Source organism: Gadus morhua, chromosome 3, assembly GCF_902167405.1.
Source record: "Gadus morhua chromosome 3, gadMor3.0, whole genome shotgun sequence".
Taxonomy (NCBI): domain Eukaryota; kingdom Metazoa; phylum Chordata; class Actinopteri; order Gadiformes; family Gadidae; genus Gadus; species Gadus morhua.
The window spans coordinates 16,498,984-16,514,436 of NC_044050.1; the positions used below are offsets into that span (position 1 = coordinate 16,498,984).

General features: G+C 43.6%; 1 protein-coding gene across 2 annotated transcripts in view; it reads right to left on the bottom strand.

The window, feature by feature from the left end:
- The window catches only part of tet2 (tet methylcytosine dioxygenase 2), a 27,343-nt gene extending 12,167 nt beyond the window's left edge, over nt 1–15,176 (bottom strand). The window contains exon 1 of one of the 2 annotated variants that reach the window (XM_030352122.1): nt 14,895–15,176. The gene's annotated coding sequence lies outside the window, so the exon portion shown is untranslated. Of the gene's footprint in view, nt 1–14,729 lie in introns of both variants that reach the window. The other variant, XM_030352121.1, reaches the window with a different exon arrangement.
- Between the last annotated feature and the right edge of the window lie 277 nt (nt 15,177–15,453).

The following is a 15,453-nucleotide window of genomic DNA, read 5'->3' on the forward strand; positions in this document are numbered from 1 at the left end:
CTTGGAAGAAGCTCCTTCGCAATCAGACTCAAACCCACTGGCTTAAATAACGACGTACCATCCCATGTCAACGCTCCTCAACGTGACGTTAGCTGTCAAGTGGGCCCCCCTGCTGTGGGTTTTTTAAATCTCCAACTAACGATGCGGCCTGCTTAAGCAGTGGTCCCCGGTCATTACTGCCACGCAGCCAGACAGTCGTTAGCGGGTCAACGAGGGAATTGTAGGAAACCCAAGGACAATGGAAACTTTGCCTGGGTAGAGGGGTTAAGATAATGACAATCTAGGTATTGAGGAGCAGGTGTTCCTGTTGGATTGTGTTTTATAGAAGCATAGATGAGTTTGTATTCTGGTTGGTCATGGCTGTCTTAACACCTTAGACCCACGAGATCATTCTCTTACATAAAAAGGAAAACAATTCAATGTCTATCCTGTTTTTATTTGCCTTTAACCGTCTGTTAAAGAAAGCTTGATAGAAATTGATCAGAAAAGTGCATCCAAAGTTCAAAAAATATAAAGATAAAGAAGTGCATCCTGGTCCATATAAATGTTAGTTAGTAAATAGTTGTTGCAACAACTGTTTTTGCAACTGGGCTGTTGCTAAAAATATATATATCCTATGGGGGATTACCTACAGTCAGATAAGCCTTTATAAATTAAAATCAAATAATCTTTTTTTTTCTCATGAATCTTCTGGTAGAAGATAATACAAAAATAACCAAATGCAGTTGTGAACCTCTTTCCATGCCAATGTGACATGTGAATTGGGGCAAGGTATCTAATTATTAACCTTTTATATCCTATTTTAAACCCAATCACTGCTTTGTTATTTTTATTGTGTGTGTGTGTGTGTGTGTGTGTGTGTGTGTGTGTGTGTGTGTGTGTGTGTGTGTGTGTGTGTGTGTGTGTGTGTGTGTGTGTGTGTGTGTGTGTGTGTGTGTGTGTGTGTACACGAGAGTGATGTAAATGAGTGACAAAAGTCAGGAGGTGAACCAGAGTGCTAGGCTGCTAACAGTGTTAGCTCCAGTCCACTGGGACACTCCAGAGTTTCCAGAGGGCTGCGTGGAGCCAGGCAGCTTGTCACAGTTGGATACACCCACACTGAACACTGAAAAAAGGAGATCTTTGCGAACCTAGAACAAAGCAGGGGAGCCAGCTGAGTGTGTTTGCACATACAAACATACACGGCTCAAGCTTGCCCCGAGAGATTTTCACAATTGGCCATATATTATTATACCTCACTCAAACCTGTGTTTTGGTTTAAAAAGCCTTAAATTGTTTTTTGCTTATGTTGTTTTGTTTAATCTCTTTCTTTGTGCGTTCTGTCTGGTTTTAGATCTTACTTAATGACAATCTGAGTGCTGAGTAGAATGTGTTATTATCATAGCGTTGACAGTGTCTAGTGTAATAATCACCTAGAGTCCTGATCCTAACCGGAATCTAGTGTCTGTTGGAATGAATCGAGTTCAGGCACCCGGCATAAAGTTCTACAACTTCTGACCGGCGTTTAGTATTCCTTCAGCCACTTCCTTCCAATGACCAAACTAACAAACAAACAAACAAACAAACAAACAAACAAACAAACAAATGGTGGCACTGTGTACAAGTCTGTCAACCTCTTCCAATGGAGGACAAGGAGAAGGTCCATCTCCCTCCAAAACCGGGTGCCTTTGTTTCGACATGCTTTTGTTGTTGCTGTGCCTCGTCTGCAGGGCCCTCCCTCTGCCTGTCCCATAGTTTTCTGCCCTGTAATTACTCTCTTCTCTCTCTGGGGTCCTCTCCGTCGCTGTCCTCACGTCTGCTCCCCATTGGCCTGAGCAGTTATGAGCTGAGCTGTTAAGGGCACTTGTAAGAAATGTAGACAAGAAACTGCCAATAGGGATAGCCTGTACAGCTATGTGCACCATGACATTTAAACCTAGCTAACTGGCTTTAGTGCTTTAAGGCCTTGGGGTGCCCGAGAGTTGACATCTTGAAGGCAGTGTGATCAATGCAAAAAAAACAATAGAGGTGGTTTGGACAAGATGGACGTCCATTGAACCGCACAGCAAGAGGCATTTTCAAGCCTACCTTGAGTGAAATGTGTTCTATAGTTGTTATTACTGCTATGCTGTGGTGTTGTACTATATAGTATTTTGGAGACACTGGCTACCCTATCTCCTCCACCAACATCATTTCCATACCCACACTGAGTTCAATGCACTACACCTTTGTTTCAGACAATTCATACAATGTTTTAGTGCTTTGGGATGATGTGTCTGTGTTATCCCCTCCACCAACTTTACAACCACAGCAAGTTCAATGCACTAGACTCATAACTTTGTTTATGTGTGTGTGTGTGTGTGTGTGTGTGTGTGTGTGTGTGTGTGTGTGTGTGTGTGTGTGTGTGTGTGTGTGTGTGTGTGTGTGTGTGTGTGTAGTAATCCCTGGTAGGGAGGCAGTGAAATAGGAGAGTGGACCCTTTTAGTGGACAGTGAGGTCTATTTGCTGTTGCTTGGCAGCCGTATGTGACATTCACCCATAGCGACAGCTGCTGCTGGGAGACTGAGGTCTAAGCTAGGCTAGCAGGTTGAGACGTGCGGTGTGGGGCGAACGATATGGAACAGCCTTGTAAATCAGACACACGCTTTGCCTCCCAATAGACCCTGCCACGGGTGTGTGTATTTCGAGTGGTTGTTTCCCCTTCTCTGGGCTGAATAGGGCGGTGAATGTTTTCCTGTGTGGCGTCAGGAACACCGGCTTGTACACTCAGAACCCTGCGGACACGTGTGGTAGATTAGAGTTGAGAGTAGGCTCTTGCTGTGTAATGGATTATTCATCCATTTGTATTCTTGCAGTATATTTGCACCGCAACCTTTGTGCCTTGCTGTAATCCAACTGTGCAGGTGTGTTAATATTTTAGAACATAACAACCCTAAAGCTTTGCCAAGTCCGCCTGTCCATGCAAAGACTGATAGAAACCTAGAGGAAGTTGTGCAATATATTAATGAATCCACTGCTCAGTCATTGGGGTTTGCTGAAACACCTAACACTGTTCCTTATAGCATGCTTGTTGCCAAAACCCAATTTAGTTTTAAAGCAAACGGACACAATGACACTGAATCTGGTATCACATGGTATTCCATTGTGGTTGAACACTCATAGTTCAATTGTGAAACGGACCCAGTAACGTCTCAACAATGCCCCCCTTCCTGTCACGTGAGGAGAGGAATTTTTTCGTCCAGAAGTCCAAGCATTTTGTTGGACAGAGAACAAAGCAAAAAAACACTGATCTTTTTTTACCAGAGTAGTGGGTTGCGATGTGTAAATAAATACATATATATGAATGGCCCTAATGTTTGTTTTTAAGCTGCCCAGCACCGGCTCAAGGCTGGCTCCGGTGTAGTGAAACCTCATCCCTCACAGATCCCTGCAACTGGGTCACATGACTTGCATGCTAGAGCATTTTAAATCCCTCTTGTAATAATAGCGCTCGTCCCACTGGCCTCTGACACTGTTTTCACAACATTATACTACAACTGGCCGGCCGTGTGAAAACAAATTGCAGGGGAAAGCTAAACGATAGCCTATTTTTTAGCCATAGGCTACCGTTGAACATGGTAAACCTTTAAGAATTGAGCTAGCATTGGAAACATAGTATAACTTCTGTTTTTGAATAGTGTTGCCATGCCAATTAATAGCTAACCTCTTGAAGGTGAGCAGATGTTTATCTTGTTTATTCCTCTTTTCCAGAATATGATGCACACAAACAAATCTGGTTAATGCTTAACAAATATACACAGCCAAATCTATACGCAGCCCACCAAAACTCACACAAAAAAATAATTAACCAAATTGAAATAATCAATGGCATGATCTGAAGAAGTCAACAAGGCACCATTTGACTGAGTGAAAGAGGAAGAACCCTTCTCCGCTGAATGTGGCAGTTGTTTATTTTTTACTACACTTCCCTGAAGCCTTCGGGGGACAATTGAGTCTTGTAGCGTGACTGGTGGTTGGTCACAATCTGGAGTAATGTGATAGTCCCATGTTTCAGTGTGGACCGTCAAGTGCTGGGCAGCTAACACTGGACAGATGACAATCCAACACACAGTGTATCATGATACATGCGTAATTAAGAATTACTCTTCATTCTTTGAAAGCACCTCAGATCGCAGTGCATGCCTTCTCCCTCTGAACATGTGACATTCTCTCTCTACCTCACTCTGGTCGTGCAACAATAGGACCCTGTGTCTGCAGCCATTGAACCCCATGCCCCTCTGCAAGCACACACAGCCACACATACATGCACACACACACACACACACACACACACACACACACACACACACACACACACACACACACACACACACACACACACACACACACACACACAGTCCCAATAAATGTATAGCCTTCGATGTTGTAACATTTTCCACCAATTGCCTTCAACTGTATAATGCTAAACAGTACCGCAACAAGATTATGTTCCAGCAGTGGGTTGAGGAAAACATGCAGTCGACTATTCTGAATTCACTGAATGGAAAGTGTTGCAGCTTAAAACCCTTCTTGCCAACATTTCAGACTTTCTACCTTAAGCTTGCTCCATACATTTCACCCAGAAACCACTTTGCCTTCCATCGACTCTTTAAATGACAAAACAAGGAGAAAAATAACTGATATTGTACAGTTTGTATTTTCTCTAACATACGTTCACATTTAGATAATTTAGTGGACGCTTTTATCCAAAGCAACTTACAAGCATTCATGCACATATACGGCAGAGTCAACCATGCAAGTCATACACGCATACATATACACATTTTGCTCAGGGACACCTCAACAACAGCAAGGAGTAGCCGGGGATCGATCTAGCACCCTGCAAGTCAACACACTCTAACTCCTGAGCTAAGCCAACCAGACATTGTTTCAAGTTGTTCATTAACAGTGAAGAACGGTCTACAATTTTGTCTAAAACTGCTTAACATACTTCACCATACACCTACAAAATGACCAGAAAGGCAAGCCAACTTCTCCCTCCCCTCCCTCAACATTTCCCCTCTGCTGCTGTGTCTACATTAACATATGAATGGGGGGAGAAGGAGAAAGTTTGTAAACGATGTTCTAATTACTGTTTATCTTCTCCACTGTTGTCTTTAGAGCAGGTGAATCACCTGTTTTCTATTCACCCTTCACCTTCAACCATTGACTTGAAAATTGGTGACTCAGTCCAGCATTTGTCACACAGTATACCTTTTTAGAAAGGTTGGTTGATGTAAAGGGTGTGGTTGAACTACAGGAGGATCTCTGGACCATACAAGCTTTGAACATGCAAATAGAGCAACGGTAAACGATAGTAGCTCCTGTTTTACAGTGTGTGGGGAGTGCAGAGCGTAAGTAGGTCAATACATGGAGACTTCAAATAGCCTCTTGTTTTTGTTTTTTTTTGCTGGGAAGTTTCAGGAAATAAGCATAGTCAGTAGAGTGCAGCCACTCGTTTGAAGTTAAGAAGCAGCATTGTGGAAAGGCTTTGGACAAACTGCCAGTGTGACTCAATCTTTGTAGGCAGGTAGCACAAGGCAGTTTCCTGTTGATGGCTGCTCTGTGGGCCAGTCACACGATGGTGAGTCGATAATGGCTGCGTCACATGACGGCCTGAAGCAACAGCGACTGATTTCTCTCTTTTGTCTCGAACATCCTCTCCTTTCGTTCTCTTGGCCAACCTAGAAACACACAGGTTGGACCAACCGCGTCAGCCTGCTGGCTGTAGATAGAATTCTCTCCGTTACAACATAGTGTTTGTTATCTCGACTAGATTGTTACATGTCCCCGGGTTTAATCTATCTTTTGAAATTACTTGTGTCTACTTCAGAAACCGTCCAATCCGGTGGCCCCGCTGCGATCGTATGTTTACATGGTTTATAAAAAACAAAAGATCTTTCAAATAAGTTTCTAGGTATTCTTTGTTATTTGGGTTCAATTCTTTCATCGGGATCAGAAGATGTGATAGATTACCTAGAAACCACAGGGCATATACACTTCTGTTTTTAATTTCTCCCCCAGAGAACCTCCCCCACAAGCCCTGCAAGGATCTGTACAATCCTCATGGCTCTTTATGTCTAATCTAAGACAGATGTCCCAGGCTGCAGGAGATTCCCCCTATAGTCCCTCTGCTTTTCTGTCAATTCCTAGTATACCCTGCCCTTTGGGCTGCTTTGAAGCAAATGGGAATTGGCGTTCGTAAGTCATCTTTCTTAAATGTGCATAACTTTTATTACTAAAAAAGTATAGAGTTAACTGATTTATATCTGGGAAAAAAAATACATTTACTTTCGAGTGCTACATTGAGACCACAACATTGAAATACCATCTTATCATTGACAGAAACCCCCCAGACTAAGAAAAACATAATATATTTAACATAAATACCTTTATCTACTCTTCCTTCCTCCTCAAATTCTTAAATGTGCATGCCTCTATGAACTATTCCTTCTCAGCAACATTTCTTTGTGCCGCTGCATTTGAGTTCAACCTATCAGGAGCCAGTGGAAGGGTAGTTAGAACCGGACCATCAAAACGAGGAGTTCAGGGGCATCCAATGCCGAGCGGGTCAATTGGCTTAACGATCAACTTAATAGACTTTGGTACAATGGTGGACTTCTTATCAGGCTTACAGAGTTAGCTGGCCGATGCAGATGGCTTACAAGGTGGTTGCAAGATTGGTTCCTACAAACTTTAGGGATTGATACCAGGCAGAGTTTAACAAAATCGAATTATTCACGTGAATGCATGCAATGTTTGCATGTATGTAGGCCTATATATGTCTATAGATATATTTATATATTTAGTTTGCACACACTTGCAGATTCTGAGGTGCAGTCCAGGTGTTTTCACTTGAGACGCGGTTCAACACTGCGCGCGTGGCCGGGGTCGGGTGTTGGGTTTGCGTGCACGGCCGGTTTAAAACACACATGCGAGCAGCTGCGGCTCAGAACAAGCCAGCTTGGTCAAAATGATTTCAACTTCCAAAGCGAGAATCCTCTATGGCAAACCGCCACGTGGTCTGGCGCATCCACTCCATGAAATTGCCTCGGTGCTTTCTCCACAGGAAAACAACGGAGTGGGTCGCACAGGGAGTCCGATGATGATACAATCGGTAAGACTAGAAGAGCAAATTAAACAGCCTCCAAAAAACAACTGACTTCTCCCTGCCGCCTTCTGCAACCATATGCGCCTGATGTGGCTAGCCAGGTCAAAGGTCCCCGCAGCCATAGCGGCAGGCAAGAGGCCCCTGCACTGTGGTAGGGAGTAAGGGGCTCAAGAACGTGTTGAAAGTGCTTGAGCCATGGGACGCATTTATATCCTGCACAGACAGCTATACCTGCCTTATACAACACAACAAGAGAACACGTTGACCGGTTAGAAAGGCCTTCTCGTGGGCTGACTACAGACCGTTAAATTCAAATAGATTAAATTGTAGACTGTTGACGTTAGGTGGACTTGATCCTTGCAGCAGTGTTGATGTTATGTTGCATGGACTGGTTCTGTTTCACAACACTGCTTGTTGCTGTGCTCTTAAGGAATGTCTTGTTGCTGAGTCTGCTGTTTTTTTTGTTGAACAGACTCTTTTTGAGATTGCAGGTGACCTACAAAGAAGCTTCTAGATGAACCAGTCCAACCGCTTTTATTTATGTAAGGTTACTCCCTTAAAGTTTGTTTTTGTCAATGTACACAGTGTACATTGTGAAATACACGGTTATGACAGTAGTGTCTTATTATAGAGGAGTATCTTTGGAGCATGACATAATCCTGCACAGACATATCTTCACAAGCATTCACTTTTATTGTGTGACAACAGCAAGCCTTGGAGCTTGGCGTTTACTTAAGGTGACCGATCCAGGTTTTTTTCAAACTCCTTTCCCTGAGGGGTCAAACCTCGTAGTAGAACAAAGTTGTTCATTAGCTTTTGTTAACCGGTAGACATTGGCCTCATGTAATTCTACCCATGGTCCCAGTCAATGGAAAAAAATGTCTTGGAGTCTAAAAAAACCCACACAAAACCTTGTCTAAAATTGCCCCAGTGTGGCTCAACACAGTAGGACCAAACATATACTCTGTACATTCAGGCTGCATCACACAGAGGCTCTAATTAACAAGTTGTCAGTTGAGCACACAAGAGCCCAGCGGTAAACCCGTTCACCTGCCTGCAGCCCATCCCCTCCACGGCCCTCTCTTTATTTCTTCTCCCCTCATATGGTTCCCGTGCGTCGTTATTTTTCCTCCCCTCCACCGACCGACCGAGTACCCACCACCTTCCCCCTTTGTCTGGTGCTGCAGTCAATATATCTGACTAACTTGATGAACTGTGCACATTGCAAAGTTAATTTCTTTCAGAGAGACCTGTAGCCATGGCAACCATCTTATTAAGGGCTCCGCAGCCCATCTGCTCTAAACATTACCCGAGCACGGCTGACTTCGTAGCCTGCCTAGCTCTCGCCCCCAACCCCCACACCCAGCGAGCTGCGCTGTGCACATGTGATCTACACATTGATCCGTGCCGGGGAACAGAAATCAATGGAGACACATATGCATGAAGCTCACATTTGCAGTTTTTGAAAACGGAACGGTTAATTAGCACTGAACCCTACCGTGAAACCCTCTCAAGTGGGAGTGGGTTTTTGGTTTGTTGCTGTTGAAATGTTTATCTTGGGAACTTACAGTTACTTGGTAGATTGGTTCGAATTCAAGAAGCTTTCAATTCCAATGAATGAATGGGAGACAGACGCTAAAGCTAGCTGGAAAGGAATTTTCTGTATCTGGGTTACTCTTTACTCTCTTAAGTAATTATTAGCTTCCTTATCTGGCTCTGTGCCTACTACAGAGAACACTTATTTCCCTGCACTCATGTTCCTTGGTGATGGCCAAATCTAGTACACTGGAAACAAAGGTGGGACCATAGCCAAACCAATTTGACAATCGATAATGCAAATGCTACCATGGATTAGTTTAAATTAGATGTTGAAATGACATGAACGTCTTTGCCAAATCAATTCGCTAATGAAAGTGCAGATTCTTTCAGTTCGATTTTGTAATTACACAGTATAATACTATATTGTGTAGTGATATAGTGGCTTGGTGGTATGATACAGGCTTGGTTTAAAATGTGTGAGTAAATAACAACACAGTCAGCGTGCCCGGGTAATGTTTTTTTTCCGCTAGCGGTCTCCAAGCAGCTTGACCCGAGAGTCTCTGTTGCCGTGCTGCCGGTTTCCCTCCAATAAACTCGGGGAGTCATGTGACATATTGAATGGAGGTCACCGATCCCCCTCTTTTAAAGGGAGTCAGGTATAGGCCTACTCCCAGACTCCCTTTAAAAGGGAACATCTGGGAAAACCAGCCTCCCGCAAATCTACATGGATGATCGAATGTGCGCCAGTGAACAATTTTTCCATCTCTGGACGGTGTGTTTAACAAACAGCCTTGTCATTCGCCGGGAGAGAGGGATTCGGATAGACACCAGCTGCTGCTGCACAAATGCATTCCCCGTTGGAAACCTAATATTGCGCCGGAGCCACTTGAAGCCTTCAGAAGCAGTTAGTGATGTCATTCAAGCCCATTGGTAGGGTTACGCTTTTTTGAATGACACTCGCGGCCAGCTGTCTTTCTTTGTGCTGTCGTCGCTTATTTAGCCACCAGGAGGGAGGCCAAGCAGGCCTCAGCCTTTTCAATCACAACCTCTTAAGAAGCGATAAGAACTTTATCTGACAGCCATTTTTGAGCGCCCCCCCCCCGTGAAAGAAGGAGAGCGGTCGAGGTGCGGTGCTCTTCCCTTATGTGTGTCCGTCACAAGGGACCTTTGCCCATCACTTGAAAAGCTGCATTAGTTATGGAGATTCCTCCCCCTTCAGATCTTACCCTAAATGATCTTAGCAGATTACTTTACTTGAAAGGATGCGTTGAAACCCAAGCAGCCCAACAAAAAAGCTTTCATCACCCACTGCATAGCCCACAATAACCCCCCTGAACCCTGAAGAGCTTTCAGAATTTTCCTAATTTCTTTGCAACTGTTGTTGAAATCACCTTAAATCTATGTTTTTAAAGGCATACCGTGGTTTGTCTTACTGTGACCAAAAAAGGCTTCACAGTATGAAAGTTTGATTATGGACCCTGTGGATATTCATTGGTCTATATTCTCTTACTTTTGCTTAATATAGAAATATAGCTTGTTTATTTTCCTATACTGTTCCCGATCTGCTTACAAATAAGCTATACTTTAACCGTACAAAACTTCCCTTGAATAAGGTTTTCTCAATGGAGAAAAACTGAATTGAAATAGCCCTGAGAGGTTTAAAAACCATCGACAATGGTGACTTTATCGTTAAACCTTCTGTAGTCATTCTACAAACTTAACCCTGATCACCTCACCCATCTGCCCTCCGATCTAAAAACGGTTCATGGTGAAATGTATGAAGTTTTTCCTCGAACTATAACTTTGTTTAGGCCTTTGAAGGTATACACCTCATAACCTGCTCCGAAGCTGCCGGCTCCATTGTTGACAAGTTAGTCCCTTAAAGTTGAGCTAACTCTGCAGCGCTAACGTTTTTCTCATCTGGTGTCAGAACCGGTGTCTGCATTCAAACAGGGCCGCGACATCAGGAGCTCACATGACCGGGAGGCGCCCGGACAGCGATGATGCTGTGCGCATCGGGGAGCGTCGCTTGCGTAATGGCTGACTCGGTATTGCACTACGGAATGCCAGAATAGTGTTTGCAAACAGAGCAGCCACGTGCGACGCTCACGTGGAGGGAAAAGCCTTCCGAGTCTCCTGCCCTTCTCTCTCCCTTATTCACTAACCACTTTTAAGTTTTAAGAGGTAAAGCCTGAGGTAAAGCATGACATCCATACATATTTATATGTATACTCGCCAGGACCAAGAAACCATTTGTTATTATCCCGTGCCACTCTAACCACCTTTTCGCCCATATGATATAATCACAGGGCCAGGCCAACACAGCAGGATATTGGTCATCCCGGTTTAGATTTGGAATGTGCTTTGGCATTTGCATTTCTTTGGTGTCTTAATAGGGGACTTATTTGGCAGTTGGTTTAGGTGTGAATGCTTAAGAGATTAAGAAATGCATCCACAAAATGTTTCCAATATTTTAGTTGCACTAAATAAAAGCTTTTGGTCCAATACCACCTGGTAAATATTAGGCTACGATCATGTTTTTCACTAAAGGCACAAGGCTGTATAATCTACCTCTCAGTATATTTAATGGATGTATCTACAATAAACTGTTACAGGTTCCTACTGCATCAGTCTCCCAGTGGGTCACTGCATCTCTCCCTCTGTACAACAACAACCCCCGTTAGAAGGAAAGAAAGAAAAAATCTATATTTAAAAGATCAATACCACACAATAAATAGCTCGCCATTTTGTCTCAAGGTGCAAAACTCCACAACCAAGGCAAGGCCATGCGGCAAGAGGTAGCCCAATCTAAAATGTCCAACTCAACCGTCTCAGAGTTAAAAAACAACAACAAGGCAATGCGGCAAGAGGTGGCCCAATCTAAAATGTCAAACTCAACCGTCTAAGAGTTAAAAAAACAAAAAAAAACAGGGCAAGGCCATGTAGCAAGAGGTAGCCCAATCCAAAATGTCCAAATCAACTGCCAAATCAGTTGTGTTTCCTTTCTTAGACCGTGCCCAAGGGGTCGAAATATGATGCGTGGGCTCAAGTAAAGGAGGAGTGGGGTCAGGGGTCAGTGGGAGCATTGTCAGTGGACTGCATTGTTGTTGAACGCTATGGCAACTGGACATTCTTCCCAAAGGTGATATTGTCTCTTGCTCTTGGAGTAACATAAAAGGGTCTTCAGCCACGACCAGGGAGAAGCCTGACCGCTAGGCTTTATCAGTGAGTGTGGATAGATGTGAGCAGCTTGATTGATCTGTAGGTGCCCCATCCCCCCACCGGAGCTCCCCCTGCAACCCCCCATTGGAGACGCACTCACTCTCGACGTTGCTAGGGTTGATGTAGCAACAGTCATGTCAGGATACCATGGAAACTACGGAAACCATGTCACTGGGAAGGTTGTGGTAGTTTGTACTACACTAATGATGTAACCTGTGAATAACCTCCCAGCTGGTAATGGGGGTTTAAGGCTTTGCTACTACTACCTGGCACGTTAATTTAAACATTTAAACAGCAAGTTTGTTAAAAGCCGGTCTTATCAAATCCTTATATCAATGTAACTTGCAATGTGCCTATAGTAGATAGGGTAATCAAAAGCAATAGAAAGAAGTTTGCATTACAATACAGCAAACACCCTCCTCATTGACTGATCACAGTCTCCTAAAGAAGCATGGCAGTTATTAAAAAAGGTACAGGTGACTCAGGCACGCACAAGCACTCACACACAAACTGAAAAAAATTAAAATTGTTAAGCTAACCGGTTGAAACAGGTTACCCTAAAAAACGGATCTCTTGTGTCACGTGCTCCCGGCGAGTTGGGGCGGCCGAGCACGCCCCCGCCAACTCTCTGGTGTTGACACTACACACTCAATAGCCATGCGCGTCACATCAAAACAAAACCATGCCGTAGTCTTACAACGAATGACCATGTGACGGGGATAGTTCAGAGCTCGCAAAGATGTAGCCCAGTGTTATTACATTGCAATGTACCTAATTTCTTATAAAGGCACAACATGCTCCGAATAACAAATTACCCGCAAACCCTAACCAACATAATTAATAAAGTTTAGAAACTCAAGGTTTCTCATAGATAAAATGCTACCCTGGTGGTCGTTTGCAAAGCCGTGTACCATTTTATTCTGTTCTGTGGAACTCCACTGCCCTGTCCCTACCCTATATACTGTAGGTCCTCTGTCATTTATTTCACCAAGCAGTGATCTCATGTTACGCACTGTAAATGCATGAGAATGTTAATGCATTAGGGATTTTTACAACTAAGCTCAACTATTAGGCCATTTAGACCACCTGATGACCCCCCTTCCAGGCGTTTCTTGGTTAGCATTTAACTGCAGGCCTAACTGGGGCTGGAATACACAAACCAAATACACACGGTTTAAGATGGTATCTCTCACAATCTCCCACCATGATGTCAATCTAAAGGATGCATTCATTGACCACTTTACAGTGTTATTTAAAGTGCCAATGGTAATGACCTATTAGTTACATGTGTGGAGTCATTAACTAAATCAACAACAACAACAACGTCGCCTCTTTAGTCTATTTCAAATCAAATAATCAGTTATCATGAAATGTATGAATAATTCTCCTGGGTACCTTTTATAGCATTAACATTCCATTTGTAAGCTTACTATTTGGCAGTTTCAAGGCTGTAGATTCACTACACTGACCTAATTGCACACCAGAGTTGCACACAGCAGGAATACTATCATTGCACTCTATCATACGTTATACTCATTCACTATACTCTATCTACTATATCATTAAGAAGTCAGCAACTCTTATCACAGAAGTAGGTCGAGTATAACAATAAAAATGTAAACTTCCAATACTGTTTTGTAAATTAAAAGATGTACCTCATATTCCATAATGCTAAATTGTTTAGAATCAGTCTGTCAACTTTGTATGAGAAATAAGATCTACTGTTCCTATGAAGTTTGTCAACTTTGCATTCCCCCCCCTGGTACCAAAAAACAACAACAAGCCATGCTAGATTCCCCCCATCAAATGGGGCAGTAGGATAGGGTTTCATTTCCTTTAGCCCTTTCTGACCTTGACCTGCTCTGTGCCCCTTGCTATAATATTAATTCTCCTTCTTCCACTCTCTTCTTGTCTTCATGCCCTCCTTGGGACCGGAGCTGCCTTTGTGTCTGCCTGTCATTTGGGGGTGATCAAGATGAAAGCTGAATCTGGGTGATGCACAAAGCCAGAAGGTTTTGCTGCCCCCCCCCCCCCCACACACACACACACACACACACACACACTGTTACCAATGCTATGTATTTGTACAATGTAAACTTACTGCTAACAATAGCAGATCTAGGTAGGCTTTTAAACAAATGTCTTTACACTGCTTCTCTATTGATGAGTAGGCACCAAGGAGAAGAGCACTGTGGAACATGTTATATAAATAAGTAAGGCTTCCACTAGCATTATTATGCATATCTCCTGGTAAATAGAATTAGTTAATTAAGGGACATTTTTAATAAGTTATGAATAATATGTCTCATATTATTCTAAACATTATGTGACATAAGCACACGGGAATAAACACTAGATTACTACTACAATATACACAGTACTCTTTTCTAGTGATAGGGCAAATAAAAGGAAATCTGAGATAGAAGCACACCCTACATAGCTACTGAGATACATCAGTAATAGTGCTTCAGAGAAAGAAAGAAGAAAATGAAATCCTTATCAGGCAGTCTAAGCAGGCCATTTTCTGTTCAAGAGGCATTCCAAAAAAACAGCAAGTGTGCATAGTGAGCGCGGCGCTCGTGGAAACACACGCTGAAAAAGAACCAACCCTCTCACATTTACAAGGTATGAGAACAAGAGAAAAGAGAATGAAAATGGTCAGCCATGTTGGAAGAGCTTTATGAAATAAGCCTACTTCTCATTCTGTTGCCTGAACGGTGGGGGGAAGTGCCTTGGCTTTAAAAAAAAGAAGAAGAACGAAACCCTCCCAATCTATGGAAACATAAAGAGCAAAAGAGCTCAAACAGAGAGTATACACTCTGAGCTATGAAATCCTTACCTCTATCTGTGCCCTCCCACTTTGTAGAAAAATCCAACAAAATCGGCCGGTTCTGTTCTCTAACAAATCCTAAAGGGTAGCCATCTTGCCTCCTTCTGTTCTTCTATGAAACAGACCATACTCCACATCAATATTCATGGAGACCAGTCTGACGTCGCCGCTCACCATCAGGAGTAGCCCGGGTGTCGCTGTTGGTCCGGTCGGTGAAGCAGCCCCGTGTGCACGTCCCTCTCTCTCACTCCGGCGTGTAAAGAACAAGATAAAAAAGGGAGAGAGAAGGCTCCAAAAAGGGAGAAGAGTGGACTTGCTTGTGGGGAACAGCCTCCACTTTGCTGGCAAACTGAAAAATAATCACCAAATCACTTTCCTGCTGAGCCTTTCCCACACAAAGAGCCAGGTTTTCTCCCCCCCCCCTATCTCTCTCGTCTCTCTCTCTCTCTCTCTCTCTCTCTCTCTCGCGCGCGCACCCTCTCTCTCTCTACACACTCCCTCCTTTTTTTTTCTCTCTATCTCCCCTCAGCCGCACACAATAGTGCACACTATGACAGCCGTTCACAAGACCCGGACTGGATTCCAATCCAGGGCGCCCCCCAGACTCCGCCCACCAGAGACCTTTAAATTGAACATTGCACTGGTACTGTCTGAGTGGTCGAGCTGAAAAGGATGTCCCCCCCCGCTCCCACCGCCCCCACCTCCTCCCACTGCTCTCAGACAGGAAGACAAG